At 39.6% G+C, this 27163-nt stretch overlaps 1 long non-coding RNA gene across 3 annotated transcripts; it reads left to right on the forward strand.

Annotated features, from left to right (window-relative positions):
- The first annotated feature begins 1097 nt into the window (after positions 1-1097).
- On the forward strand, positions 1098-27163 carry LOC110360152 (uncharacterized). Of its 3 annotated transcripts, XR_010473954.1 has the most exons (11): positions 1098-1515; positions 3354-4996; positions 11668-11734; positions 13249-13368; positions 16915-17016; positions 17978-18214; positions 20477-20595; positions 22135-22238; positions 23252-23388; positions 23797-24473; positions 25976-27163. It is a non-coding gene; the product is annotated as an uncharacterized LOC110360152 (long non-coding RNA). The 3 variants fall into 3 exon arrangements; XR_010473953.1 differs by having other exon boundaries at positions 17978-20595; positions 24380-24473; XR_010473955.1 differs by lacking the exon at positions 23252-23388 and having other exon boundaries at positions 17978-20595; positions 24380-24473.

The raw sequence follows: 27163 nt of genomic DNA on the forward strand, positions 1-27163 counted from the left end.
ACAAAGAAGAAAAAGAAAGAAAACACATCTGTGAAACCCTACGCAAGATCAGCGTTCAGATTTATTTTGAAGAAACATTTAGAAATCTGCATGATTATCTAGAGCTTCTGAATCTGAAAGCCCATCAGAGTCAGCTTTCTTCTGGCTTTGTCAGCATTTTGCTATGGGTTAGAGGAGGAAAATAGATGAATGCATTGTATCATGTTGAATTCTTGGGGAGGAAAGCCCTGACTGTGTAGATCCAAGCTCAGATTTCCTTCACTGTCTCCAACCCAAGAAGGAGAAAGATCTCCCCTATGGCACATCAGAAGACAGAATGTCCCCTATTTCCAGTTGACCCAGTCAATAGAAACAGGTCAGATCCATGAAAAGATTCCGTCACCAGCAAGGCCTCCTTCATACCGGGTATGGTACATAATGCTGGGACCTGGATCAATTAACAGATGAAATCTGTGATGAAGAAAAGATTTAGAGCCGACAAGTTACAAATTTGACTGATGCATTTTCTAGTGTCACTTGTAGCAGGTGAATGTCAGAGAATGAAATAGTAATGATATCATGATATAGTGGTATTAATGAAAGTTGACTTAAATTTGAAATTTCCACAGTGTGCTTTAACCGTCCCAGGACTAGCAAAAACACCCCAATACATATAATATATAAATTCACTTCCTAAGGAAACAAAAGTAATTACAAACAGACTTTTAAAATTAGAACATATTTTAAAAGAAATTAAAACTTCCTTTTATCTGTTTTGTGATTATAGGTCAGTGCTTCCAAATCAGTTAAACATCACTGTACATTGAATATAGCATAATATATGTAAATAGTTTGACAATTAGAATAAAAAGAAATGCTAATATTTGGTGATGTTACAAATGAGGTCGTGGCTATTTTTAATGGTTTCTCCTAATAGAAGTGTAGTATATTTGCCTTTTTAAAATTTCAGTGAAAGGAATATAGAAAAAGCTTTATATTTCAGCCTTTCTTACAGTATTTTTGGAATTTTTAGATTTAATAATTTAAAATTTGTTCTTTTTCTTCATTTATTCTGGTTCTTTTTCTTCTGTCTCTATTGTTGTTTTATGCTTGATGGTTGATTTGCACATAAATTCTTTCTGCTATGTTGAAAGTCACACGAGATCTGACCCTTAGGGGGAATATTCACAAGATATTTGGTAAAATATTGGTTTATATTTAACTGATTTTTCCAAGCAGAAAAAATATCATGTTTTTATGGTCATATTTTCTCTCTATTGCATAACTGATAAATGGGGGGGGTGGAAATGAGATCTTCAAATATAACTCATTTTGAGTGGTAAACGTTTTTAAAAATAATGGAAGACGTGAAATGCATTTCATAACTTATGTATAAATTATTCAAAACAGCGTTTAGAACTTTAAAAACAAACAAACAAAACCATCAACTTTATGTCCTACCAGATACACCTTTTGCTGTCTGAATGGTTTTTATGTTGTCAACAGCAGACAGTTATCGGTGGAAGGCAAAACAAGGTAAATAAGAGCAATGCTAAGATGTCCTTTTGTAGAATTTGTGGTGTGTTTAAGTGTGGGAGGCACTGGGCTCCGCTTTGGGATAGCTCGATAGCGGAGTATCTGACTCAAAAATATTGTTTAAAGGTGAACATATAGAAAATGTAATATTTTTGTTGTGATTACTGCTCTGAAATTAGGGATTCAGATGACTGAGGTATTCTGGGGGAGAAGGGAGTAAAGAAGAAGCTTTAAGCAAAAAAAAAAATCCCGACAAACAAGCCCCAAAAATTCAGGCTGCAAACATATTTGCATTGACTTTTAGTTTGAAAGTAATCTGGCATATAGAAACCAATAAATGTTTGGTTTCCACCTGTTAAGGAGTTGCAAGACAGCAGTACCCTTTTCAAAGCCATTAATAATGCAGAAGGTCAATATCTCAACAGATATATTGAATTACACACTGTATCATTATAATAGCAAGAGGTTTTGTATCACAGGTGATATTTTTTTCTGCCATTTGACCCTGTTATGCTAATTAAAATACATAGTTTATTTTTTTATGGTGTTAGGAATAATATCATGCTGTATGTCCAAGTGGTTTGGCTCCTCAGAACAGGTAAAAAAGATGCTATCCACTGCAGCAAAGTGCATATTGATTTTTGTTAACTGTGCAGCTCCAGTCTCTCAACTAAAACTCCCTAAATGCCAGAAAACCAGAAAAGTAAAACCAAAGTCTTTCTCAAACAGAAAAGTTTAGGGGTTTTTTTTAGATAATTATCAATTTATATGCGTTTAGGGGTATACATTGTATAGCAACATTAGGAATTCAGTGTTTCTACTCTGCAGTAGAATATTTCAATATTGCAATCATAACCTAAATGCAGTTCCTGGAAAAGTCAAGAAAAAGGTAGTGCATTCATTTAATGTTATGCATTTTTGTCCCGTGCTTTAAAAAACATAATAACAATGAATTGCAAAGCTATGAAATCCACTGTCGTGTCTCCCATTTACGTCTTATGCTTGTGTAAAGTAAAATGAGGTCAAACAAGCCACTCAGAGCATCCCAACCCTGCATCCCAACACTGCAGAATGTGGCGATTTCATTGCACGTGTGCTGCTTTTCTGAAATCCGTGGTTGATCTCAGGGTGTTACAGAGCTGAATCTTTGTTGTCTGAGATCTTAAGAAGCACTTACTGTAAAGGTTTAAACCTTGTAGTTTGTAAGGTCTCAGACAACAAGGAATTGAATCAGATCCTGGATGCAGATCACGTAAAGCTGACATGCCAGGAGGGACTGAATCCCTAATAGTCTTCAAAATAATAGAAATGCATAAAACCTGAAATGTAGGAAAAAAAAAATCAGATTAAATCCTCTTCTTATATTCAAAACTGTAATTTTAGTAGGAAGGTCCTTGAAAATTCACTGATTTTCCTTTTCAGCTAACTGATTTGGTTTAATTAGTAGCAAACACTTGGTTGATTCTTGTCCAACAAAGGAAAATTCCATAGTTCAAACATTTCTGAAGGAAAATCCCATTTGTTTAAATATAGGAATTGCAGTTGCAAAACGAAACAATTTTCCTTAGTAATCTCTGAGCCAACAAGTTCTTACTTGAAGTTAAACTACATCTGAGTGGAAGATTATTTTTCCCAAACTAGTACGCTTGCTAGCCAGGAATAGACAGAAATTTCCTTTGGAAACTACACTCTACAAGGGTAGCAAAAAATCCATTATGATCATTATAATGATTCATAATATTAATAATAGTAATAATAAGAAACTGTAATTCTGGTCTTGCTAAACAGGACAAATATTGGATCTAAAAATCTACAAGGACATCTCCTCTCTGTTTCAGAGCGAATTGGCAATAGAAAGGTGAAGACCTCGGTAGTTCAGCTCCCGGATAAAAGCAGATACAAAGACAGATTCTTTGCGCAAAAGGCCGAACGTAGGAAGTTCTCCGGTTTCCCTCGACCTGCTCTGCTCAGCCCATCACGTATGTGACGTGTAAATTCACGGCCGGGGCTTTCACCGAGCGACCGGCTCCAGTACAGTACGTGACACTTTCTCAGATTCCTCCTGATGTTCAGATATTGCCAAAAAATATCATGTCCAACTTTGCACAAAGCTCCACAGACGCAAAAATATTTATTATAAAACATTTGTCTTCAGAGAAGAATCCTGAGCTCCAAGAGAGAAGGTTTTTTTATGCTCCAGATTTCGCTGTCAGTGATTATGCAGCTTCACAAAACATGTGCTGAGCCTCTTTGGCAAAACCTTTTTTCCTTAATATTTGATGTTTGCTTAGTTTTGTTTGTTTGCTGGGTTTTATTGCTCTCAGTGTTATTTCTGGTGACTACATGACTCAGAGGGACCAGAAATAAAATGAGAGACTTTCACCTCCAGGTCAACAGTTTCATTCTGGCCCAGAATACAGGGACCAATGTAAAATAACTCATTGATCTCACTCCAGTTCCCAGTTGGCAAGTATGCATATCGCAAACTGTATCATTAAAACGGGCAATAAATTGTCATCCTTTGCAGCAGTCCCAGAAGTGAGCTCAGTGTTTGCGTTGGCGTTGCTGCTGAATCCCCCTTTTTGCCAGGAGATGGGTTTCTTCTGGGCTGGACGACATGAGGTTGGTGGGGGGTCCTGGAGGTGGTTTTTCCTCTCCTCTTCTTTCACTCTCTGCTTGAAGGCTGAACGGAGGACTACAAGTCACAGTGCAGTCTGTCGAGCACCTCCCCAAATCAATAAGAAGTCCTTCGGCCAGGTAATCAGATGTAATTTCATAAGCATACATTGCTCTGCAAGCCAAGGCTTTGTTTTCCAGAGGACGTGGTCTTAGTCCACAGCGAGTTCTTTCTCTCCCCGGTAATCACCATTTGCATTTCCCCGCAGTTGTGGGGGTTCCAAATAAACTGCCTAATTCATGGACACAAAGGCGTTGAAACAAAAAGTACTGAGTAGTTCGATCTTTAAAATTACCTGTTTGACCTGCTGCTTCCAGAGCAGAGCTCTGAGATAACAGCTTGCTCCCCCACCGAGATCAGAGCCTGCATTTCTTTTCTCAAATGAAACGCAGACAAAAAAATTACATTACTGTGATCTATAGCAGTAACAAACAGTCCTGTTTCTATAGAAAGGGGGTGGGTGCTATTATATTTCATTTTGGCATTATTGTTGATCATAACAGGTGTTTTGAACTGAAGACCCCCACGGCTTACAGGCGCCTGTACAAACCATCAGTTTAAACTACAACGGAGACGTCACCGGTGCTCACTAAAAAGCTATCTAACCTTTTTGTAGATCCCCAGATACTTGTAATCCTCCATTCTTCAACCCATTGCAAAAGCAGAAGCATTTAGCCTCGCATCTCAGCAGCACTACTCGTTGCTGGATTAATTTATTTCTCTAACCTTATCAATTCTGCGGGTTTTTCTAACCGTGTTCTCGTCCTGTTTGGAGCCGGCGTGGGCCTCTCTGCCGTGGTACAGGTATGACTAAGTCCTGTCTCCTCCCTTGAACGCGGTGTCATTTGTCTTACGTGATCCAGGCTGGTTGCACGACACGCCAGCACACGGTGACAGTAATTTGCACTGATCTGCCCCCATTGCTCGTCCTGCTGCTACAAATAGCAATTGATTATAATGCTGTAGTGTTATTGACTGGCACTATGAACATGAGCTTTATTTCATTTTTTCTTTTAAAGTAACACGCTGCAGATTTACTTAGCAGGCACAGGGCAATAACAACGACAAGAAAGAACAAAACCGAAACAGTTTGAGGCGGGGAAGAGGCAGACGCAGTATTGCATAAAACACAGAAAAAATTAATTAACGTCACTAGATTATTATGATAGTGTAGATGAGCAGAAAATCTTTAGTGGATGGGAAGGGGTGAATCCGTCTGTATTTCAGAGAAGCAATCCTGATGAACATCACCTGAGGACTGAAGCATTCAGGTCACAGAAATCTCACAAATCCACCAGAACGCAAGGAAAAAAGTCAACCTTTAAAAATCATCAGTATTACTGTCAAAATCTGAATCTGCTGAGGCAGCAAAAGGTGTTAATGCTGCGCTGGATTTTCCCCTTCCTCTGATTCCCCCTCCCCTGTTCAGGATACAGTTTCTGATCCAGGTTTTTAAAAGAGATCCTATTTCATACATCCCTACGTTCTCTTTCTGAATCTTACGTTCTTAGCGCATTAATCTGTAGGATTGTCCCTAGAGTCCATTTGAGATGGGCACAGAAATTAAGTTCAGGTAATTATCCTTTCTTTCCAAGTGAATTAAGAAACTAAGAATTCCTGCTTATCTGACAGAAGTGTAGATTTTCCGCCTTAATGCTTGTCACCTGCGAGACAAGTCGCACAGGTAAATCTCAAACTGTGCCTTTGTGCCCCATCTAAAGTGGGTTTTGGATGTCTCTGTGCAGTAATACTCCAAGGACGTTATAGTTCAGAGAAAATGGTAATGTCTATGTGTAAAACGTGAATTACTTTAATAGGCTTTGGCAGCACAACCCTCAACAAGACGATCCACCCCTGCTAATCTAGTGCATAGGGTTTCTCTCTTTTCTTTTTTTTAAGTCTGAATATAATTTCTCTAAGCTGCAATTTATAATGCTAACATTTTACCTTCATTACGGAGGGGAAGAAAGCTTCTAACTGACTGTATTGAGCTGTTGAAGAACGTCTTATATTGAAACTCTGCTTTAGAGATAGTTACAATACATCTGCTTCGCATATCTTTGCCCTTTAAAACAATATTTGTCACATAATGAAGCATACAGCTTGCAGAGTAGCTGCTAAGTTGCCTATTAATGTTTTCTTTCTTCATGTATGTACAAAGTCAGATTTATTTCCTTCCCTCCTTTAGGCAAGACAGCTTCTGTATCCTCAAAAAACTGTCTGTATGGGAAATGACTAGTGTGGTTGTAGTGACGTTGCTTATAACAGAACTGAATATGAAACATTTATTTTGTGCTTTAAGTGCCACTTGTAACTTTTATGGATCCTTATTTAAGGCAAAGTTCCTAAAGGTTGTCTGTCTTATTGAAAAAATTAGGGAGGAGAGCTGGTCTGGCACCTCAAACTATTCACAAATCATGATTCACTGACTTAGGTTATGTTTCATGGCGGAGGGGGTTGTTGTTGTGGTTGCCTTATAGAATCATAGGACCATCGAATCCAACCATAACCTAACCTAAGTCTAGCACTAAATCATGTCCCTAAGAACCTCGCCTAAATGCCTTTTAAACCCCTCCAGTGATGGTGACACCTCCAGGGATGGTGTTTTGCTTTGCTCTGCTTTGAATCTGATCAAGATAACATAGGAATTTGGTGGTATATTGTAATGAGCAGAAAATCTGGTTTTCATTCCTTGCATGTCCCTTGATTCCTATGGCCCATGGTATTCCTGTATGTGCAGATCATAGGATCTGTCAGAAGATTTTTGGGCTCTCATCCTGAACTGGGGTGCAAACCTTCCTGTAGCTGCAAGGCCATTAAAAAGTCTGGTCCTTCCTTTTTAAGAATTACTTATTGTGACAGTAATGACCAATGGCAAGTGGTGAACGTGGGAGGAGTGAAGAAAAGATGCATTTGAGAGTTTTTCCTTCTATATGTATTTCAAACAGAGTGATCTTTTTGAAAAGGAAATTACAGGTATCTCTCATTTTACAACTATTCCATAGCTCAAATGAAAGCTTAAGCAGCGAGGTATTTATCAATTAGCATTATTTCTCTATCCCTGTCTGACTCTCTGTATTGTTGTAACTCCATCAAGTACTCATTTGCTTTTTTATGGTAATAATCCCTTCAAATTCACTCCTTTCATCTGGATCCCTGTACGTTATTTGTTGTTCTGCTAAATCCCTATTACAGAGGCCTAGGAGTTCCAACGGCCTGCTGAATAATTAGAAATGTTTTATCCCTAAGCTTCAAAAGGGTGCTAGAAATAATTATAAGCAAACATTTTATGTAGCATTCCGTATCAATCCAATCCAAGCTTTATGTTGGTTGTACTTTAGATAGCGAGGGAGAGAGAGAGATCTTGGTTACCAGCTCATCAGCGTGAAGAAGGGAGATGTTGAAGTTGCTGTAGCTTTTGTCTTTCTTCTCCCCTCTGCTCTTGGTGGTGGGATTCTCAGTATGTCCCAGGACTTGTGATACCTCTCATAAGGGTATAATTAATTACCGGTCCATCAAAATGAACTTCATTATCCTGTCAGCAACCTGTGCCATACTGTCTTGCCTGCAAAGTGACCTACAAGCCTACACTGTGCGTCAATAATGTCACATCAAACCAGAGAAGAAAGCTCAGGTTTTGCAAAGTGAAAGTTGCTTGTTTAGTCAAGACTAAATATGTCAGCTCAGTCTTATTCCCTAGGACATTTTTGAGAGCTGTAGCAGCTATAACTGTCTTTTAGCAGAATAGACTCGCAACACAAAGTTTTTACACATAAGGCAAGGACAGAGAGCTTGTATCTTGAAAGCCTACAAAACTAATTGGAACACACCCAATGTCATTACATTTGACAGCAATTTGAGAAATACCCAATCACTTTGTCATCAATTTTCAATTTTGTCAAGATAAAGTAGCTTTTCATTGGCAAACAACCTGCTGTCCCCACACTATTTGTGAAAGTGTCCTGGCAGAGAGTAGTGTCACCTCCAAGAACATTTTTCAGGCTCACTTTCTCGGCAAAACTTTTATTGAGGAGTTTTTTTAAAAAATCCCAGAAAATTGTGTTAAGATGAAGGGTTTTCATCCTGGAGATACCAAATATTTATGGCCCAGTACAACAAAGGACATAAATATATGATTAACTTTAAACTTCTCAACAGTCCTACTAGGCTTCCACTAAAACCAGCGCAGGTTTTGGTGATAAATAATTTTATCTATTAGCTTCAAAGGGACTGTGAAAGCTTCATGTTGAAAAAGAATGAATTAATGTTTAAAAAAAAGGAGAAAGGAAGACGCATTTATCAATCAATAGGATGAGGATTCATGTGTGAAAAGCAGTGAAGAATGTGGAATGAAGAGGTAGCACAGCAGCACCTTTCTTACCAATCTTCTGCTGCTTTTGTCTGCCTTCCCTCTGCAGGGAATTCATCCATCCTTTATCTTCTCTTTCAAGAACAAAAGGCAATGTGGTATCAGTGCCTGTTTTGCTGGAGATCCATATTTTTAACCTATTTCTCTGCATCTATCAGTTTTTTGGTTTCGCTAGTAGATCTCTGATTTTCTCTTGGTGTCCCATCTGCACGTCATGAAGTCATGGTGTGAAGAAAAATGTCAGAAGGAAACCAGCTCATTAGATGTGTTTTTCAGTGGTTGCAATACAAGGACCCTCTATGAACTGGTGAAAGCAGTTTGAGTGGCACAGGAGAGAAATAGAGAGAATTTATCAAAAAACATTGATGTCAACTGATGGGTTTGGGTGATGGACTCTCCGTAGCCCAAGGAGAGCACCACAGTGCGTCTCTGAAGACATGCTCATGAGGGAATTCAGTGAAGGAAAACCTTCCTTTGATGGACCCTCTGGTAACCCTGACAACCACTGAGAGATATGAAAATGGCAAATGTCATGTGTGCTTGGCCTCTGCTTGGACCACCCACTGTCCTCTTTGGGAGTGACTGTTGGAAGTTGGTTTTTTCTCTGAGATCTTTGTTTCATATCTATAGTTACCTTTGCATTTCTATCTTCCTCAGATCAGTTTTCTGACAGAAAAGGTAATGTCAGGAACAGCACAGAATCATTTTGGCTGGAAAAGACCTTTAAGATTGTCGAGTCCAACCATTAACCCAACCCTGGCACTACCTCCTGTCCCTGAGAACCTCATCTTCATGTCTTTTAAACCCCTCCAGGGATGGTGACTCCAGCACTGCCCTGGACAGCCTGTTCCAATGCGCCACAACCCTTTGGGGAAGAAACTGTTCCTAAGATCCAACCTCAACCACCCCTGGTGCAGCTTGAGGCTGTTTCTTTGTGTCCCTGTCTCCCCTCAGCTCCTTCTTCTCCAGCTGAACTCCCCAAGTCCTTCAACTGTTCCCATCACACTTGTGCTCCAGCTCCTTCCCCAGCTCCATTCCCTTCTCTGGAATCACTGCAGAAGGTGAACATTTTCTTCGCTCAGCATAAAAATAGAACTGGTTGGATGTCAGTGGCTGTGAACTGGTATACTCAAATCATGCGGGGTTTGCTCTGCCACCACATCCCTCAGCTTAGAAGTGCTTGTTCAGGTCCAGCTGAGGCTATGGCAGCCTGGGGCTGGGACTGATGAGGTCCTGCCAAGGGCAGTGCCAACCCAACGTAACTGTCCCACATTTGGACCCAAGCCGCCAATCCTGCATGGCACAGTGCTGCACTGGCTCTTGGCTAGATTGTCCCACTTTTCAGTGTGGATGTGCCTGAGCACGTTTCTGAACAAAACCATCCAAATATTGCACGTTTGCTTGTGGTGGAAAATTGCAGCACTACCTGGAAGGCTCTTGGCCAACTCTAGAGGCAGAACGTAGACTGAAGTTGAAATGGACAGCCTCCCAGGTTGGCCAGAGAGGTGGTGGATGAACCATCCCTGGAGACATCCCAGGCCAGGCTGGACGGGGCTCTGAGCAACCTGATCTGGTGAAGATGTCCCTGCTCATGGCAGGGGGGGCACTGGGGGAGATGGGAAGGGCCCTTCAACTCAAACCATTCTGTGAATAATCATAAATCCTATCTTTCACTGCACAGGCAAAAGGGAGATGATATGGACTTCTAAATAAGCCCTGTAAGAACCAAATGACTTGTTAAAATTACAGATTGCAGAATCAACGATTTTTCAGTTTGGAATCAGTTCCCTTCTGACTTTGCTCCTCCAAACTATGACTTAAAACCATTTATTGTTTGGAAACATGGCAAACCCAACAAACTATATTTTATGTGCATTCAAAAGCTTATTTGCTTTTTTGATTAATATGTAAATGATCCATGCTTCCAACTTTCATCACTGCTTAAATGCTGTACAGGCATTGTAAATAACCTGCCTATTCAAGTTTTATCTTGTCCACTTTACATTGCCCTGCTCTTGTACAGGAAATGGGCTGTATTTAATATTGATGGCTCTGTATGTGTCATTTAATCGTCCCTATTGATTGGATTTCATCAGAGTGTGGGGCTTGGACAGAAGCTTTGATTATACTGTAAGGAGTCTTTGCAGTTTTCTGTTACTCAACACCATATCAATGCACCTTCTGGTGTGATATCACTTTCACAATCAATACCTGAAAAGAAAATAAAAACGAGGCCTCTAGGAAAGGAAAGGAAAAAAAAAACCCTGAATCGGCCTCCAATTCCCTTTCTGCACATAGATTAAACCTCTCCAACTCAAAGAACATTTATTGTGTGGTTTAATGTAAGAAATGGGGGGAAAGAAAAAACCTGAAATAGTCTCCATGGGTTGTTTGTTTAATTTCCACATCATTTTTTATTTATAAGCACCAACTCTTCCTTTCGATGTCCCTGGCTGGTGTTTGATAGTGTATAATCTTTAACAGTTACATGTCATGTTTCAGTTAACCGTTTCTCTTGATCTCATAATAGTGCCATAAACATATTATTTGACCAAATTGATACCGTAAGGCGATGCTCTGCTTACCAAAACCCTTTCTGCTCAGAATGGGCCATGTCAGAGCTTTAAAGACTGTCCCTGATTTGATGGTGTCCCATGGTGGCTCAACCTAATCCTCACTCCAGAACCACACTGGTTTGCTCTCCTACATCCCAGTCTCCAAACGCCAACCGCAACAGCCAGGCAGCGTGAAACAATAATCCCTTGAAGAGTATTAATATGCGGCAGATGGGTATTTCGTAACTCTGGTGAGAAGGTTTCCCCATCTGGGCATCCTCAGTTTAAATGTACATGCTGATGTGCTCATAATTCAGATCCTCAGTGGATGACAGAAAACATCATTTGGAGTTGTACCAAAGTGTAGGGACCATAAGTAGTTCCTCCAAATGTTTATACTCTGGTTCTTTGCATTTATCGTCCTGTGATGAAAGGAAATTAATGGGCAATTTATGCTCTCTGATGGTGCTTCTTGTCTTTTCCGGGCTGATGATCCTTTTTCAGAGATTCTACCAATGCTTAAGAACAGTGATAATACCTTATTTTTCTAGGAAAGCGGCATTAGAACATGTTTCGGGAGCAACGAGGGTGTCGCCGGTGAAGTCTCTATGGGCATGGGTGAGTGTGCTGTGGGAGAATGGGAAAATACAGACTGGACCCTGATACAGAAAATGGTGCATGGGAGAAATTTCTTGGTATTGGTTTAGATTTCAGTGACAATTCAAAACCTCTGGCACAGACCAAGACTAGGTTTCCTTAGTCCTTCCAGATTAGTGACCAATAGCTGCTGAAGAAAATATGCTTTCTAAAATTCCTTTCCCTGGAGAGATCGGTGTATTTCTGTTGACACAAGGCTAAGCTGAAGCTGTGGCTTCGTACAAAAGTACCTGCTGTTTGACTCCTTCCCAGCAAAGAGACAGGCAAAGAAACGAGTTGATTAGACACCGACTGGGTAGTCCATGTTCCTTTGCTCCATCAATCAATCTCGGAGATGCTTTGAGTGTTATTGGCAAGAGAAGGCAGAAACTGTTGGACGCAAACTGTTATTTCCTTAACTGGAGTGAAGCCCGAGGTCTTGGGTTGGTGGCACTTGACCATGTGCTGGAGGAGAGAAGCGGTGTGATAGTGGGGTGATTGGAATCACACTGTGGAGGAGATAATCAAAGAATACAGCCTAAAGTGACAGGTATTTACCCAAAAGGGTGCAGACGGATGCAAGCATCTGAGCTGCTAGACTTGAAGGATCTTCAGTCTAAAAAACAAAAGTATGGTGTTAGGAAAGTACAGTGCCTGAACAGATGTAACTTACTCATAAAAAGAAGTGCCTGTAGGCTTTCTTCCTACCAAAGCCAGAAGTGACTTCTAGCCCTGAACAGATCTCCACTGTGACTACTGGGATTTTTAAATGAATTTTCTCTACCTCTCTTTTGTTGGATTTCTCTATTTGAATAGTTGTGTGAACATATTTCTGGCAAGATTTGTAGAGAAAAAATAGTTTTAATATAGATATTATAGATATATAGATATATATATATATAGATAATGGAACCTTAATTTCCTTGATTCCATATAGATAACTATTTGCATGAAAAGACAGATTTGAACAGTTACACCAGTTAGGGAATGGCACCGCATCGTGTTTGCCCTGTTCAGTAACATCGGAGTGAGGTAACTTCAGTCTTAGTGTTGATTTGTGACAAGAAACTCTCTTGAGAACAAACCCCAATTATTTATTAAAAGTGAAATAATGAATAAATATGCCTGGTCCAATGAAAAGGACAATAATTTATTCAGCAGTTATTCACCTGCATTTGCCCATACTCTTCCTACCCAGACTTCTAGGAAAAAAAATTAGGAATGTTTGAGTCCTTTTCTCTAGTGTTTTTTCCTAATGGGCTCAGAGGAGATCCACATTCTCCTGAACAAAAATGTTATGGCTCTTCTGATATTGAGGACCAGTGCTCAATGATATGTATTAATAAATGTGACCTAGTGGAGCTAGAAAGTGCTGTGATGGAAGTTGAACATAAATCTGCAGAGATTTAGAGCTCTACAAAAGAAGTTTGGAGGATATATTACCATACTTTCTGACATAAACACATGAGGGTGGAAACTCTCCCTTGTTTTTTTAGGGGCTTGTGAAAAGTATCCACCTGCATGGATAAATTCGGCTTTCCTGTTTCCTGGTCTTCTTGTAGTGGTACCACAGTGTCAATGAGCCAGAGCTTCCTTGTCACTCGACATGGAGCATGGTAAGTTGTATTAAGTGCTGTTTAAACACATGCTTGGTCACCTTCATCCTTAAGAAAACTGGTAAAAAGTCAATAAAATAAATGACGAGCCAAAACTCAGTGTTTCAATAAGACAGTGAAGCAATCAGAAGCACGTAATTGAACTAGAGCTATATTTATTTAAATGTAGTCTTAATACTGGAAGATTCCTGATAAAACTAAAATAACAGTCGCATCATGAAGACCAAAAGGTCTCTGACACAGTAGGTAGCAATAGTATGCTTTATGATGTTTAGTATATAGGATTCTTCTCAATTTTTTAAAGTTCATTTCATGATGATGACAGTTACAGAGAGCAGATCAGTCCAACCAAAGAATAGCTCTTAACCAACTAGATTAAGAAAAGTTCTATTGCATCTCTTGGTCAGTGTGTGTGGTTCTTGTCAGGAGAAAGCCACCACCACAAAGGACAATGCTCCGTCCACCATAAGAAAAGTGGAAGCTGGTATGTCTGAAACAATTCATTTGGCAGTTGTAGACAGTAACTTCGTAAGTGTATTTAATTCTGTATTCTGCAAACACCTGTCCTTCGGGTCTGCTGAGACCGCGAGCCCATGTCAGCCTCGCCGGTAATTCACAGATGGTTATGACATTCAGTCAGAACCAACTGGTGCCACATCCAACTTGGTGACCTAAAAGTGAAGAGCTTTGATTCCCATTAATAACACTTGGAGCCTGTCTGACCTCCAGGATGTGATTAAAAGCCTGTTAAGTTCACTCAGTAGCTTTGGATCATATTGTTTGCATTTTGCATTATTATTGTGTATTGTTTGGTAATCTAATTATGTTATTTGATTAAAGGGTAAGTATTTTTCTGTTTTGCATTCAAGAATGTATCACATTAAGAGCTCTCTTCACCTAGGAAATGTCTTTTTGTTTTGCTCTCTGTTTCTCAGCGAGTGAGCAAACCGCTTTCCTTTATTTCATTGCTCGAAATAACAAACGTCAAAAGCTTGGAAATTGGTAATTTGGCAATTTTAGACAATCGCCTCATAACCACTTTTTAGTACACCTTTGAAGCGGTAGAAGTTCAAAGGCTTTGAAAAGACGACTATTGCTTTGCCTGTTGCTATGAGTCATTTGAAGTAATTGGTCCTGTCTGATGTATGTTTTGAACTGAGGAAGTCGTGCTTTATTACCACAATCAGATACAGGTTTTTTTGCTAAGGAAGTAGAGTTTTCCTCACAGATGTAGATGTCTGCTTGATAAGGCAGAAAACAGACAGATGTGCCTCCCTGCACTGGGGAAGAGGTGTGGAGAAGGAGCAAAAACACAAGAGCTGAGAAAATTCCATGAAGCTACAGGAGAGGGGTTTTGGAAACCTTCCCAGTAAGAAAATTTCTGACAAGCAAGGAGTCTCGCCTTTTAGAGAGATAAATACTTAAGTTTTTATATATCATACAAATATGCCTATCATAGGCTTTTCAGGTGCTGCGACTGTAGCTAAAAAAAAAAATGAAGGACCTTGAATATATTTTATAACAATGTCACTTAGTTTTAGGCCAATCAACATGATGACTTTGATCACCTGGTTCCCATAAATGGATTCTCATTAACAATTTTACAAGCTGTTTGTTGGTTTTTTTTTTTTTCAAGTTTGATATCATAAGGTATCATTCTCATTGCTTATTAAGCTGATTTCAGAATAATATGGTGTAAGATGAAAAAAAAAAACACAGGGTTTATGTTTACCTCTTACTAGTTTATAACGCATGATGTACTGTAAGGAAGTACCTCCCTTTTCTAAATATTTTACTAAAATAAGAAAAAGAAAAATCCTGCAAAAAACCCCACATCTGCATTCTCAGATATGCATAAGAGCATGTAATAAATCCAGATTATTTCTCTGCTCCCTGATGGGGACGTGCTGAGTTGTTACCCCAGTCCTGGGCTCCTGAAGGCAGAAGCCTTGAGCTCAAGATGTGCTGGAGCTCCATCCATCCATGTGTTTCACAGATAGGAGGGTGAGAGGAGGTTCTGACACCAGGAGGGCTTTTATTTCCTCTTTCAATCCCCTTTGGAATTGCTCCCACTGGCTATGGTGGATCTGCATGATTTTCACCAGGATCTGCTCATAACTTAAAACCCATCTCCGTATCCAGGGGACAAGTCGTCTTCTCTTGGTCTTCCCAGAAGCACTGATGGTGTGCACATCCATACTTATTCATGACTAAGATAATTTTTTTTCTTAGGGAGAGAAATCAGGTGGGTTCTCTGCTTTCACTGCTGCATTGCAAAGTTCAGAGAAGAAACATTAAAACTCTGCAATTTGATGGTAACGGAGAATATACATTTCTGTTTGTGAGTGGTGTCCAGAGCAGTTTAAGGAAAAACAAAACAAAACAAAGATTCATATTTCAAAGTCAAAGGAAACCTTGGATACGGTGATATTTGCTCTTCAGGGGAAAAATCAGGATGTCAGGACTAGTAGACTCGGGTATTTTGTAGCAACTTTATTTTCTCTTGCAGGGGATGACGGAGTATAGAAGTGGCCTGAGCCCAGCCAGCTTCAATAGAGCTTTAATAGATAATTATTTTATCATTTTTATGATATTGAGTTTACTTAGTATCTCATGAAAAATGGAAATTCCTGTTAGAAAAGGCTGAGTTACTGCTAAGCTGATGGAGTCACTGATGGATGCACCTCCGCATCAATGGGCATTTTTCACTTCTTGACTCCAGGTGCTTTGACCAGAGGGCACACACTCACAAATCAAATGGCTGCACGTGGAATCTTTTCTGGTGATAGAAGCAACAAGTTTTACAACAGGAAAAAGAAATTAACAAGAAGAAAACGTGTGCAGGCACAGATCTGGAAGGAGGACTCAAAATCTGGGCTAAATCTTAATATCAGTCCTTCTTCTGAGATTTAGCCTTAGTGTTCATCTGGGTTATTGTAATAAGCTGTTGGCTCCCAGTCTGCATTTTGCCCACACATATATTCAGATATAAATATTTGAAGATCTTTCCTCCTTTAAATTAATTTTTGGTTTGTAGTAGATCAATGGTACAGGAACATAATGATCATAGTAGAGATTGTGAAGAGATGGGCACTGATAACTTTGATGGTGTCTCCAGCGTTTTTTGACTGTTGAAAACATCACATTTCCATTTAATCAAATGCAACTGGGTCTGATCTCATCCCCCATTTGTGCTCATCACAAGGCTGTCACACATTTTGATACAATAAAAATATTCTTAGGATCACTGAAATTGCCAATTTAAATTATGTTGATGGTACATTAAGCCAGGATCCTGCTCTCTATTACAGTTACTGCCATATACAAGCAGAGAAACCTCCTGGTTGTGGAGCAGCAGTGACAATTTCTCCTTTATATATAATTTTGTGTATTTTAAAGATGGTTAATATACATACAAGAGTTTAATCTTTTTTCTTCCTTTTTTTTTTTTTTTTTTTTTTTTTTTTAATGCAATTTAATCCTCTAAAGCACTTTGGTGCAGTAATGTTTTTGGTACAAAAATTGATAAGTTCATTTTTCATCCAGGAGAGGACCCTGAACACGGTTAAACAGGCAGAAGTGAGGCAGTTTGGCAGAGCTGTTTCAGAAGCTCCGGTTACACTTTACCCGCATTTCGCCTGGTGACGTGTGAGTATCCTTTGAAAAGGAAAACCTCCCCAATAACTTATGAAGTAAGCTGGTGAAAAAGATAAATATATATATATCTATCTCCTTGCCCCTGCCAACCCAAACAAACTGGAATATTAATAAAAATGGAATTTTACCCTTTGTACAGAATAAGCTCAACATCCAGATCTGGACACAGCACCTACCAGCACTCCCCTAAGCCAGCAGGGATCCTTGTATTATAAAAATAGAAATCACATTTCAGGCTTGAGTATGTTACACAGCAACAGTTCCTGTCGAGAGCATCTCCCAGCATCCAGCTCAATGAGTCAAAAAGAGAAAACAAAAGCCTACATAGTGCTGATTAATGGAAAGGCCTGGGTATACCGGTGGATCTGGAAAGCGTCTCGTAATGTTTGACAGACAAGATGTTTCTTATTCTGATGGGATTTGATCATTGTTTATGAAATTATGTGAGTGACATAGCATCACTTGAAATGCACTGTTATTTTTATACTAGCATTACAGCTGGTCTAATAATTTGGATAATAAAGTTACTTATTTTGGCAGTAACTCATCAAATTTATCCAGAATTCTTATCAACATTTTCATTTTTTAATATTCCTTGTCAGAATTCTTATCAATATTTTTCCACATTTGTTTGTCTTTAAAAAAATCCTCTGACTTAAGTTTTTATTACACTCGCCTTAATGCAAAACGAAGTAGTTGATTTATTTGAAATGGTGACATAATTTTACTCCAATCTGTAAAGGTTTACACTTTGCTTGAATGGAAGAGTCCCCACTGACTTCAACAGGAATATTTCTAGCTTAGCATGTGCCTGTTTAAAGTATGTATAGGCCATCACATTTTTTATGTCCATCCGCACATGTACTTTTACCTGTCCTTGGTGTGAGCATACCTGTGTAATCCTCATTTTTCCATGCTCATTTTGGCCTCTTTGTCTTTTCCACCTCCACAGATGAAAAAGAGTGTGATTCGAGGAGAATGAAAATTATTAAGGATTGTAGTGACCTATCTCAAAATTTCTGCAGAAGGGAAAAAAAAATCAAGGTAGAACAAGCTCTCTGACGCTTGGATGGGTGAGTGATTGGTTTTCAAACACCAGATTTGCTCAGTCGTGGATCAGAACCAGCCACCCCCCAGCAATAGCAACTGAGACTGCAAGGAAAGCTGAGGACCCACCTGAAAAAGGCAGGTAAAGACTTTTCCTCTGTGAAATAATTATCAGCGCAGGCAAATGAAGATAGTGTGGGGACGAACAGACTGTGGCAGGCTGAACAGGATCGATTCTATGTGTGGGGAGTTAATAATTTATCATTAAGGAATAAACTGAGAAGGAATTTAGTTCATGCAGTGGGGATAAAAGGAGGAAATATTTGTTTAGTCCTGTTTATACAACAAAAAAAATTGGAGTAATTTACAACAGTAGTTCAGTGGAGGTACCTGATCCATAAAGGGGGGGAAAGCAAAGAGGGAACCGTGGGGCAAATATAATTGTCTTGAAAAGTGTGGATTAATACAAACAAGTTTCCTCATCTGCCTTCCTTGAGCTGCTGTGTTAAACCCAGCCCTTGCTTCTACCGCTGTATAAAACTCTCACCAGAGCTCACTCAGAAAGAACTAGATGTAAATATATATCTTGAGCTGAAATACAGCAGAAGTTGTACAAACCCCAGCATGCTAACATCTGTCACAGCTACTTTACATTATGATTTTCAGAAACTCGTGTTACAGCTCAGCCATCAGATTTGATTTTCCTATCACCTTGAACACCTAAAAAGATTTTGGAGGCCTGTATATATATGTAAAAGAAAATGATGTATTTAGATTTAAAGTGATATAAGTGCTGTTGGTTGAGCCCTGATCTAGCTCATACTTTCAAGCATGTGCTAAACTTCACTCATATAAACAACCCCAGAACTGACAGCAGGGCTTCAGAATGCCATTTTGTGCCTCTGAATATTGAAAAATGTGGCTGGTTTAAAAATATCCATCAGTCTTACCAGTACAGCACAATGCAAAGTATGTCAGTCCACTGACAGCGAGCCAAACGCAGGGAAAATGTATGTAGAGCATCACTTTCCGTGAGCGAGGATGATGATCAGAAGGACTAATGTCATTCATAACGTTGTTCGCATATAAAACTATTTGTATAAGCCCTCACTTGTGTCACTGCTCTCAGTGACGATGCTTGTGACACACGTATCTCTTCTTTGGCGATGCGATAGATGCAACAGCAGGGGACAGAGCTGAAATATAGGAAGAAACTATAAGCAATACCCAAAGGTAAAGATTATGAAAACGTATTCAGCAGTTACAGTTTCTTCAGTCTATCGGCTACATAAAAGGCATTTAAAAAAGAAGCCTAAATACATATTTAACCAATTGACCAGAATGGCACTGAAGGAGTTTTAACATATTTTGAAAAATTGCCTAAATACATATTTCTCCAATAGACTGGAACAGCTCCTTCAGAGTCTCTCTGGTCTCTTGGGTACGTAATACGTGTTTTTAAAAACTGCCTGACTATATATTTACCCAATAGACCAGAACAGCTATTAAGTAAATAATACACATTATATAACTGTCAATGATTTTTTTTTTTTCATTCCTTTTAAAAAATAATATAGACAAACCAGATAAAAATTGAATGTTAGGTATTTATTACGATTATGAAAGGTCTGGAATTTGAAGTTGGTGTATGCGTGTCACATTGTAGAAAATATCTCAGATCACTAATATGTGTGTGTGTGTTTAACGTACAGGGGCATTGTCAAGTACATCAGAGCCTGGGGTGCTTAATATAGAAGACAGAACAGCAGTTGGGAGTTGGAAAGGTCTGGCAGAAGAGAGGGGGGGGAAAGGGAAGATATGAATCATAGATTCCCAGGAAGGATGGGTAAATCAAGCAGTTAATCTTGAGTAAGCCTAAAGATAGTACATGACATGATGAAAAAAAAAAAGAGGAAAGAGGGTTGGCATCATGGCCTCTGAAACCTGGGTATCAATACTTCAATATCCTATATGGAAAAGCTGCTCAGCTGAGTACAGATTGTGCTGTCTCCTCCATACTTGCCTTAAAAGAAAACCTTCCTTTCTATTTGTTCAAGTATTAAGAACCAACCTTTTCTACAAGGCAAAGAGTCTTAGAATGATACAGAGACCAGAATGATTTTTCATTAAATGTTCACATATGTTTTAAAGCATTGCATTAATTATAATTGATAATGCATTCTGATTTGGATTCTTTTCCCTTGTAAAATAATCCAATTCTGAAATCAGATTCATGAACACTAATTGATTTCTTTTTGATTTTAACGTGCTTTGGACTGTTTAGAAATCACAGAGGAATGAATGTCTTGCTCTCACTCTGCCCTGCAACATAGCGAAGGACAAGCCACAAAGTCTGAGAAATGACATTAATCTTTGAAAGCAATGCTGTCTCTTCTGTATTTAGGGGTTTTTTTTAAGTTTGAAAGCTCTCAGTGGTGGAGAAGCAAGGAAGACTTCTCATGCTTTGCACAGATCTCCAGGCTGGCAAAGGATTCAAAAAAGGCCAGGAATCAATGGAAAGTGGTGAGTGGAAATTTTACTACCAGCAGGGTTTTTTTTTTCCATAGATTAAGTTTCTATTTCTTGGCCAGACCTCATTTTTCTGTGAAATTTCTGCCAATAGGGATTGACAATACACCCACAGGTGTGCTGGGTTAATGCTCTCCCTGGGCTGATCCCTCCAGGTGAGAAGCTGAGTATCCTCACCTGGGTGAATCCCCCTCCTGTGCTTCTTCTACAGCTTTCATAACATTAATACAAGAGCTGTTAATGAAGCAATGGTGAGGAAAACATGACAGTGAAAGAGGAACTTCAGGACACTTCACATTTCCTTTATTTTTACTTCAGCTTTGATAGCTGAGCCCATAAAAGAAGTGCAGAACAACTGCTGCTCACCAGTTTGGTGTCACCGGTGATGCAGTTAGCAAGGGGCTTTTGACCATTTTGCTATTTTACGTCATTAAACCCTTAACTATATCAGCCAAAGCTCACCTCATAGTTTATTAATGAGCGTGTGGCTGCTCTCAACCAAGAACCCTCTGTCAATAGTGGACCCAAAGCCAAGAGCTCACTGGCCATGGTGACACCATGGGAGGCCAGGAATGATTATTTCATATATGCTACTAAACAACCATCAGGTATTTTTTCAGTCACTACCAACTTCATTCTAGGCTTTGACTCAGCAGCTGTGGGTGAAAACATCTACATCCCATTACTATCCCCGTACCCTACAATTCCCATTTCCTCAGCTTTTCAAGTGAGAATCTCCTATGCTAGAAACAGTAAATTGAAGATAGCAGTAATCAGTGAATCTATCTTATCTGTAAAGTTTAGACAAAACATATATTTATAACTCTGTCTAGCTATCTGTTTGTTAAAGTAGGGCATTACTTTTGTTGTATCATTTCCAAACTCGCTATTCACTATTTAGCAGCCTTCCTGCAAGACACAAAATCCATTGTGTAATAATTTCTAGCAGACTGCAGGAGTGTAAAAGTAGACAGTGTTTCCTTCAAAAATGGAATCATCTTTCACAGATGTAGATGTGTACTTGTTATGCCAAGATGAGACAGATGTGGCTCTATTCACTCAGGGACAGGTGCGGAGGAAGAAGAGATAAAACATTTGTAGAAAGTGTAAGCAACTGCATCGCTGTTGTTAAATAAATAAACATTCTGCCAAAAAAAAAGAAAAAAAACCACATTTATTTGCTTATTTTTTCCAGAATGTTTATTTTAAGCTGCAGCTTAGCTGTGATTTATTCAGATTTATGTTCCTGTATCAATTTAAATTTGTAATACGCATTCTATATGTAAACATCTGTTTGTATATAATCAGGGGAGGGTGCATTTGCACACACGAACAGCACTTATGCACGTACATACGTACACGCACATAGGTAGTACGTATAAAATAGACTCCAAGGCACATACACACAGACTAATCAGGTGAAGAGTGGGAAAGTATTTTATTAATATAGTGAGGCTTTGTGTGTGCATGTGAAGAGAAGCAGATGCTGTGTTGCCTATCAAGGATTGAGCCAACTCAAGCTCTAAATCGCAGGACTGGAGCTGGTGACCGTGGAAAAGCCTAATTGCCCTTTGACCACATGGACACTTACAGGAAACCCCCATACGGAGACTTCCACGGACGTCCTTGGAGAAAAGGTAAAAATGGTTCAGACCATGTGAAAGAGCTTTAAAGTGGATAAAAGTTGGCTCCCGAGACTGGAGCCCAGGCGTGGCTGGAGAAGAGCTGCAGAAGGTTGGGATGATGCTTGGGGGTCACCACAAGGAGGGACCGAGGCACAGAAGGGGGACAGGAGGTCATTCAGGTGTTGATAGATTTATTATATTTATTACTGCTTTGTATTTTTTTTTTTTTTTTTTTTTTTTTCATTTTCTTGGCTAGTCTTCAGTGCAAGCTCCCTGCAAATTTGCCACAGAAAGGGTTGAATTGGATAGACCCAGCAGCACTGTGACTTGTTGGGTCGGACAGGTGGGAATGCAAAAGCACAGTGAAGGAGTGATGGGCAGATCACAGCAGCAGATGTCCTCTGACCACAAGAAGTCACCATGCATGGGGTGTAGACACCAAAAAACTGCCATATTTCCCTCGGAGACTACTGCCTTTTTGTCATCCATAGACTTGGGAACCATCAGTGAGAATTTTGTGATGAAAGGAGGAATATTTTGTCATCTGGTGAAGATATAGTTCTCCTGGTAGCTACTGGAGACTTGGGAGGCTGGGGCCAAGTTTCCTGGTCCATGAAGAGAATTCATAATAGTCATAAACTGTGGAAAAAATAAAAAAGGCCAAGGGAGGCTTTATCCTGTAAGAGAAAGCAGCTAACCCTGTCCTGACCTCCTCTCCCCTGGAGCACAGACCTGCTGCTCACTGGCCAACTCCTCCTTGCCAGGAAGGTCCCTCTGGGCCACTGATTATTTTTTTGCATTCACCAGATTTCAGGCGCTTTGCGTGAGGTCATGGAGCAGGCCGAGACCAGGCGGAGGGAGCCTGGAGATGTTTATCTCGGGCCTTTCGCTTCGTCGCTTTGGTGGAGCCCATGTGGTCCCTGCAAAATTGCTCTTCAACGGAGCGTCCTCAGATCCCTCTGCTAGGGCTTGCTGAGGTCCGTATTGCCGATTTGGTGCCTAATTTTGTGCTCTTTTGCAAGCAGGTTATTAAAGAGGGGGGTTCCAGAGTGCCGAGCATCATTCCTGCCAAAGGCAGAAAGTGAGGATAAGTGCAGACAAGAGGAGAGGCAATAACACAAAGCCTGGATGAAGCTGGATTATTTTTCTCTGCAATATTTAAGTGAGTTGAGGGGAGGGAGGAGAGCGGGGATGACAGCGATGGAAGGAGGAGTGAGGATCCACAGCTGTGAGGAGGACGGGGAAGAGGAGGGGGAGGAGAGGCAGGGATGGGAAGAGAAAGATGATGTGATTTAAAAAAATTAATCACAGCTCCAGAACGGGAATCAGAGTGGGAATCGGCAGCTGGGAGAGGGAAAGAAAATGGAAAAGATTATTTTCCATTCAAAAAACGTTTCTTCAGTCATAACTCTGCAGGGAAGTGGGACTTTGCAGCTGGGCACAGCAGAGTGGTCCCTGGTTAGAGGAGGAAGGTTTTACCCAAAACGAGCTGTGCCCTCAGCTGGGGCTCCACAAAGAGGTGAGGGCAGGTGGGGGGACCCTGTGGCTAAAATACAGTGTCATTGCTCAGGGCTGTCAGCGTGAAACACGCCTGGGTCCCGCTTCTCTGCAGCTCAGCTACACAAGTGCTTCATTTCTGGGTCAGGACTTGGAGCCAGTGGCACATTTGAAAGGAAAGTCAAGTGACTTTTACGTTTCTACAAGCTTGTCAGGTTAAAGGTTTCTTTATTATTAATATTATTATCATTATTATTATCATTATTTCCTCTGACTCTGAAGGGTGGGATGAGAAAAAAAACATCAAGTTTGTTCACCATATGAAGGTTGGTTTGGTCATGGTTTATTTTTTGTTGTTTTGATGTGTTTGGTTTGGGTTTTTTGTTGTTGTTTCATTTTTTTATTTATTTGATTTTTCTATCCTTTTTATAGCTTGACCAGTACATCCAGCTGAATAAAAACATTTCCCTTTGTAGGCTGAATATTCAAAGACTTCACTCATTTAAGTCCAAATGTTAGCTGCTACTTCATTTGAATGCCAGGAATCATACGAAATAATCCACTTACCAGGAACATAATATTAATTCTCTTGAAGTCCTGAGGAGCAATGACCATAAACTGTTGGGTGAGACTCAGTGAAATTTCTCTTTTTACAGATCTCCGCATCTCAAATACGGGACTTACCGTGTGTGTCAATAGGAGGAAGAAGAAGTAGACCCTGGTTTTGCTCCCCATTGTAAAAAGTGTAAAGTAAGTCGCAACAATATTGTTACTTCCTTTACATTTATTTTTTCTACACCCAAGCACTGATTTGCTCCTTATTTAAGCAACATTTTCTTGATAAATTAAAAAAGCAGCAATAGCCATTACTGCAGGCTATATACAGCCTCTAATATCACTTAAACATATTACAGAATATAATATCTGGTACTTAACAACTAACTTGCATATGAAAGCTCACATAATGTCTCATAAAACCCTTAAAATGGCTTCAGTTTAAGAGTCTCTTTAAAAAAAAAAAGAAAACCTTGAGGGAATATTGTAAATGAAGTAGCACTCCAGCCTTAGAAAAAAAATTCACACACTTGCAGAAATTTTTAATATAAATTGAACACATTAAAAATTAATTTTGCATGACCATTTCGCATTGCGGTGCCAACGCATAGTTAAGATAAGGCCTTAACTCTTCTTTGTTTAAAGTAACATGGAAACATCTCTCTCGCCGTTATCTGTACATAATTATCTATTTCATTAATCAGAAATTGGAACCCCATCCTCTCATAATGACAGCCTCGGCTGGAGGTGAATGAAACCCTACCTGTGTCGCTAAGGAAACTTGCTATAAACTTTTAGAAAACTCATTAAAGAAAGGTGTGGCCTTACAATTAGCTACAGTTCTGCAGAGCAGAATACCTTTACATCACCTGCTTGTCAGGGAGAAGTTGGTTTGCTGGGAAAATATATGACTGGCTCTCCATGATGGAGATGTGTCCAAACCTCTCTGGTGTCACCACATCTCAACAACACGCAACAAAGTTTTCCATAGTTGGACTTTCTTATAAGATGCTCAACAGATTTTCTTCTTTTAATATCCAAAATGTATGAAATTTTATTTCTCTGTTGTATTATTTACTCACAGTACTTAAATCAGGCTTCTAAGCCCATTCTGAAACCCTGTTTATGTCCTATTAAATACTTTAGTGAAGACATTCTCTTAGGTCAAGAATTAGGGAGCCTTATAGTTCATTATTTGCATTAAAAGGTGTTGCAAAAGCAAAATAATTTGCAGTGTGGCATTCATCCCTCCTGTGACTATTTGATCACTATAATCCTGTTTATACTTTTCTTTGTAAGTTCAAATAGAGTGTTTAATTCGAACCGAAAAATGCCATCTCCATTCCAAAGTGTCTCAAAAGTCTTTGTGGTTTCTAAAATGTCTAAATGTTCTAAATCGCTGGACTTCTTTGAAAAAAATTGTCTCTTGGCTCCGTAGTCACATGGAACTGGAACAGGCAAAGCTGGCGAGAACGATAGCTAGAGAAGAAAGTAACATCTTTAATATGTGGAGCTAAATGTTACAACATTTAGCAAGGATTTTAATTGAGAAAAGACTTTGGTCTTCCACCAGAATGCAAAGAGGCAGCAAAGCTGTGTTGCATCTCTTGTACTCCTCCCTTATAAATGAAGAGTAGGCAATGACTTTTTGCATAGTTTTTGTGTCACACTTGATTTTGTTTCTTTTTTTTTTCCAGGCTTTGGGTTTGCTGGTGTGTTTTTTTTTTTTGGCTTTTGAAAAATACCCATGAACTTCTAAAGATCCTTCTGGAAACTCATGGAACTGCACAGGAGATGCTGCTGGATGTACCTCCAGAGGAACATGGGTGAGAAAATGAACAGGAGCGCTTCCTCCTGCCTCTCTCCATCGCATCTTTAATCTCTTTATGTGGTTTCTGCCTGTGGCTTTCTGAGGGTGCCTCAACCCCGCCAGCTGCAGCCCATAAAAGAGAACCTGCAAGGTAGACTGGTAAGCCATCCTCACCACACGTGCGGCAGGAGGTTTAAAATACGTTTTGTTACTTCGGTGAACCCGTAGCTTTGAGTCCAAGAACGACTCAAGGAAGAAAACAATTGTTTTGTGCTTAAGGCAGTGCAGAGTGGGGACTTGGAGACTTCAGCACATGGGGACAAACGGAGGGTGCTCAGTGCTCACCTCCCGCACCCCCACTCGCACCTGTGCACGGGGTGACATGTGGGAGTTAGTGTACTCTCTCAGAGTGACAGAACGGATTGATTTGGGAAGAAAAGAAAAGAGGTAAAATATTGAAATAATTTCTCAAAAAAAGAATTGTCATGATGTGCCTATTTTCAATCGTTGGGTTTGACAATGAGGCGTTGTCTTCGCACGCAGTTTTTAGCCTCTGCTGTGCTCTCTGCATGGCTAGTGAAATTTTCTGCTTGGAAATTAGAATTTTTAGAATTTTTTTTCATTTGCCCAAAGGCTTTGCTTTCTGCACTAAATCCACGGCTGATCTCTTCAACCTAGTAAACATACCCATCTTCTCACAGGGCTGACTGCAGGTTTGATGTGTATGTTAGAGAGTTCAGCCTGAAAACTGTTGTGTTGTTCTTTATGGGATACATTCTTTCTTCCTTTCTCCCACAAAGCTGTGAGAGAATAAAAAGAAATTACCTTTCATTGCAAGTCAATTTGTGGGACGTAATGGCACAATTTAGAAAAGAATATTGCAGACAGTAAGACCACTTGGATTAGAAGTCTTGAATCAGTTTGCAGGGCTATATATTTCCGTAGTATTGTGTTTTGTTGTGTGGGGAATTTAATAAGAGATGTAAATCTACCAACAGCAATGATATCACCATAAAATAGAAAAGATTCATGTATTATAAATGGGTATGATAAATAAATTATTTATATTAATGTA

The sequence above is a fragment of the Columba livia genome, chromosome 7 (assembly GCF_036013475.1).
Source record: "Columba livia isolate bColLiv1 breed racing homer chromosome 7, bColLiv1.pat.W.v2, whole genome shotgun sequence".
Lineage (NCBI taxonomy): Eukaryota > Metazoa > Chordata > Aves > Columbiformes > Columbidae > Columba > Columba livia.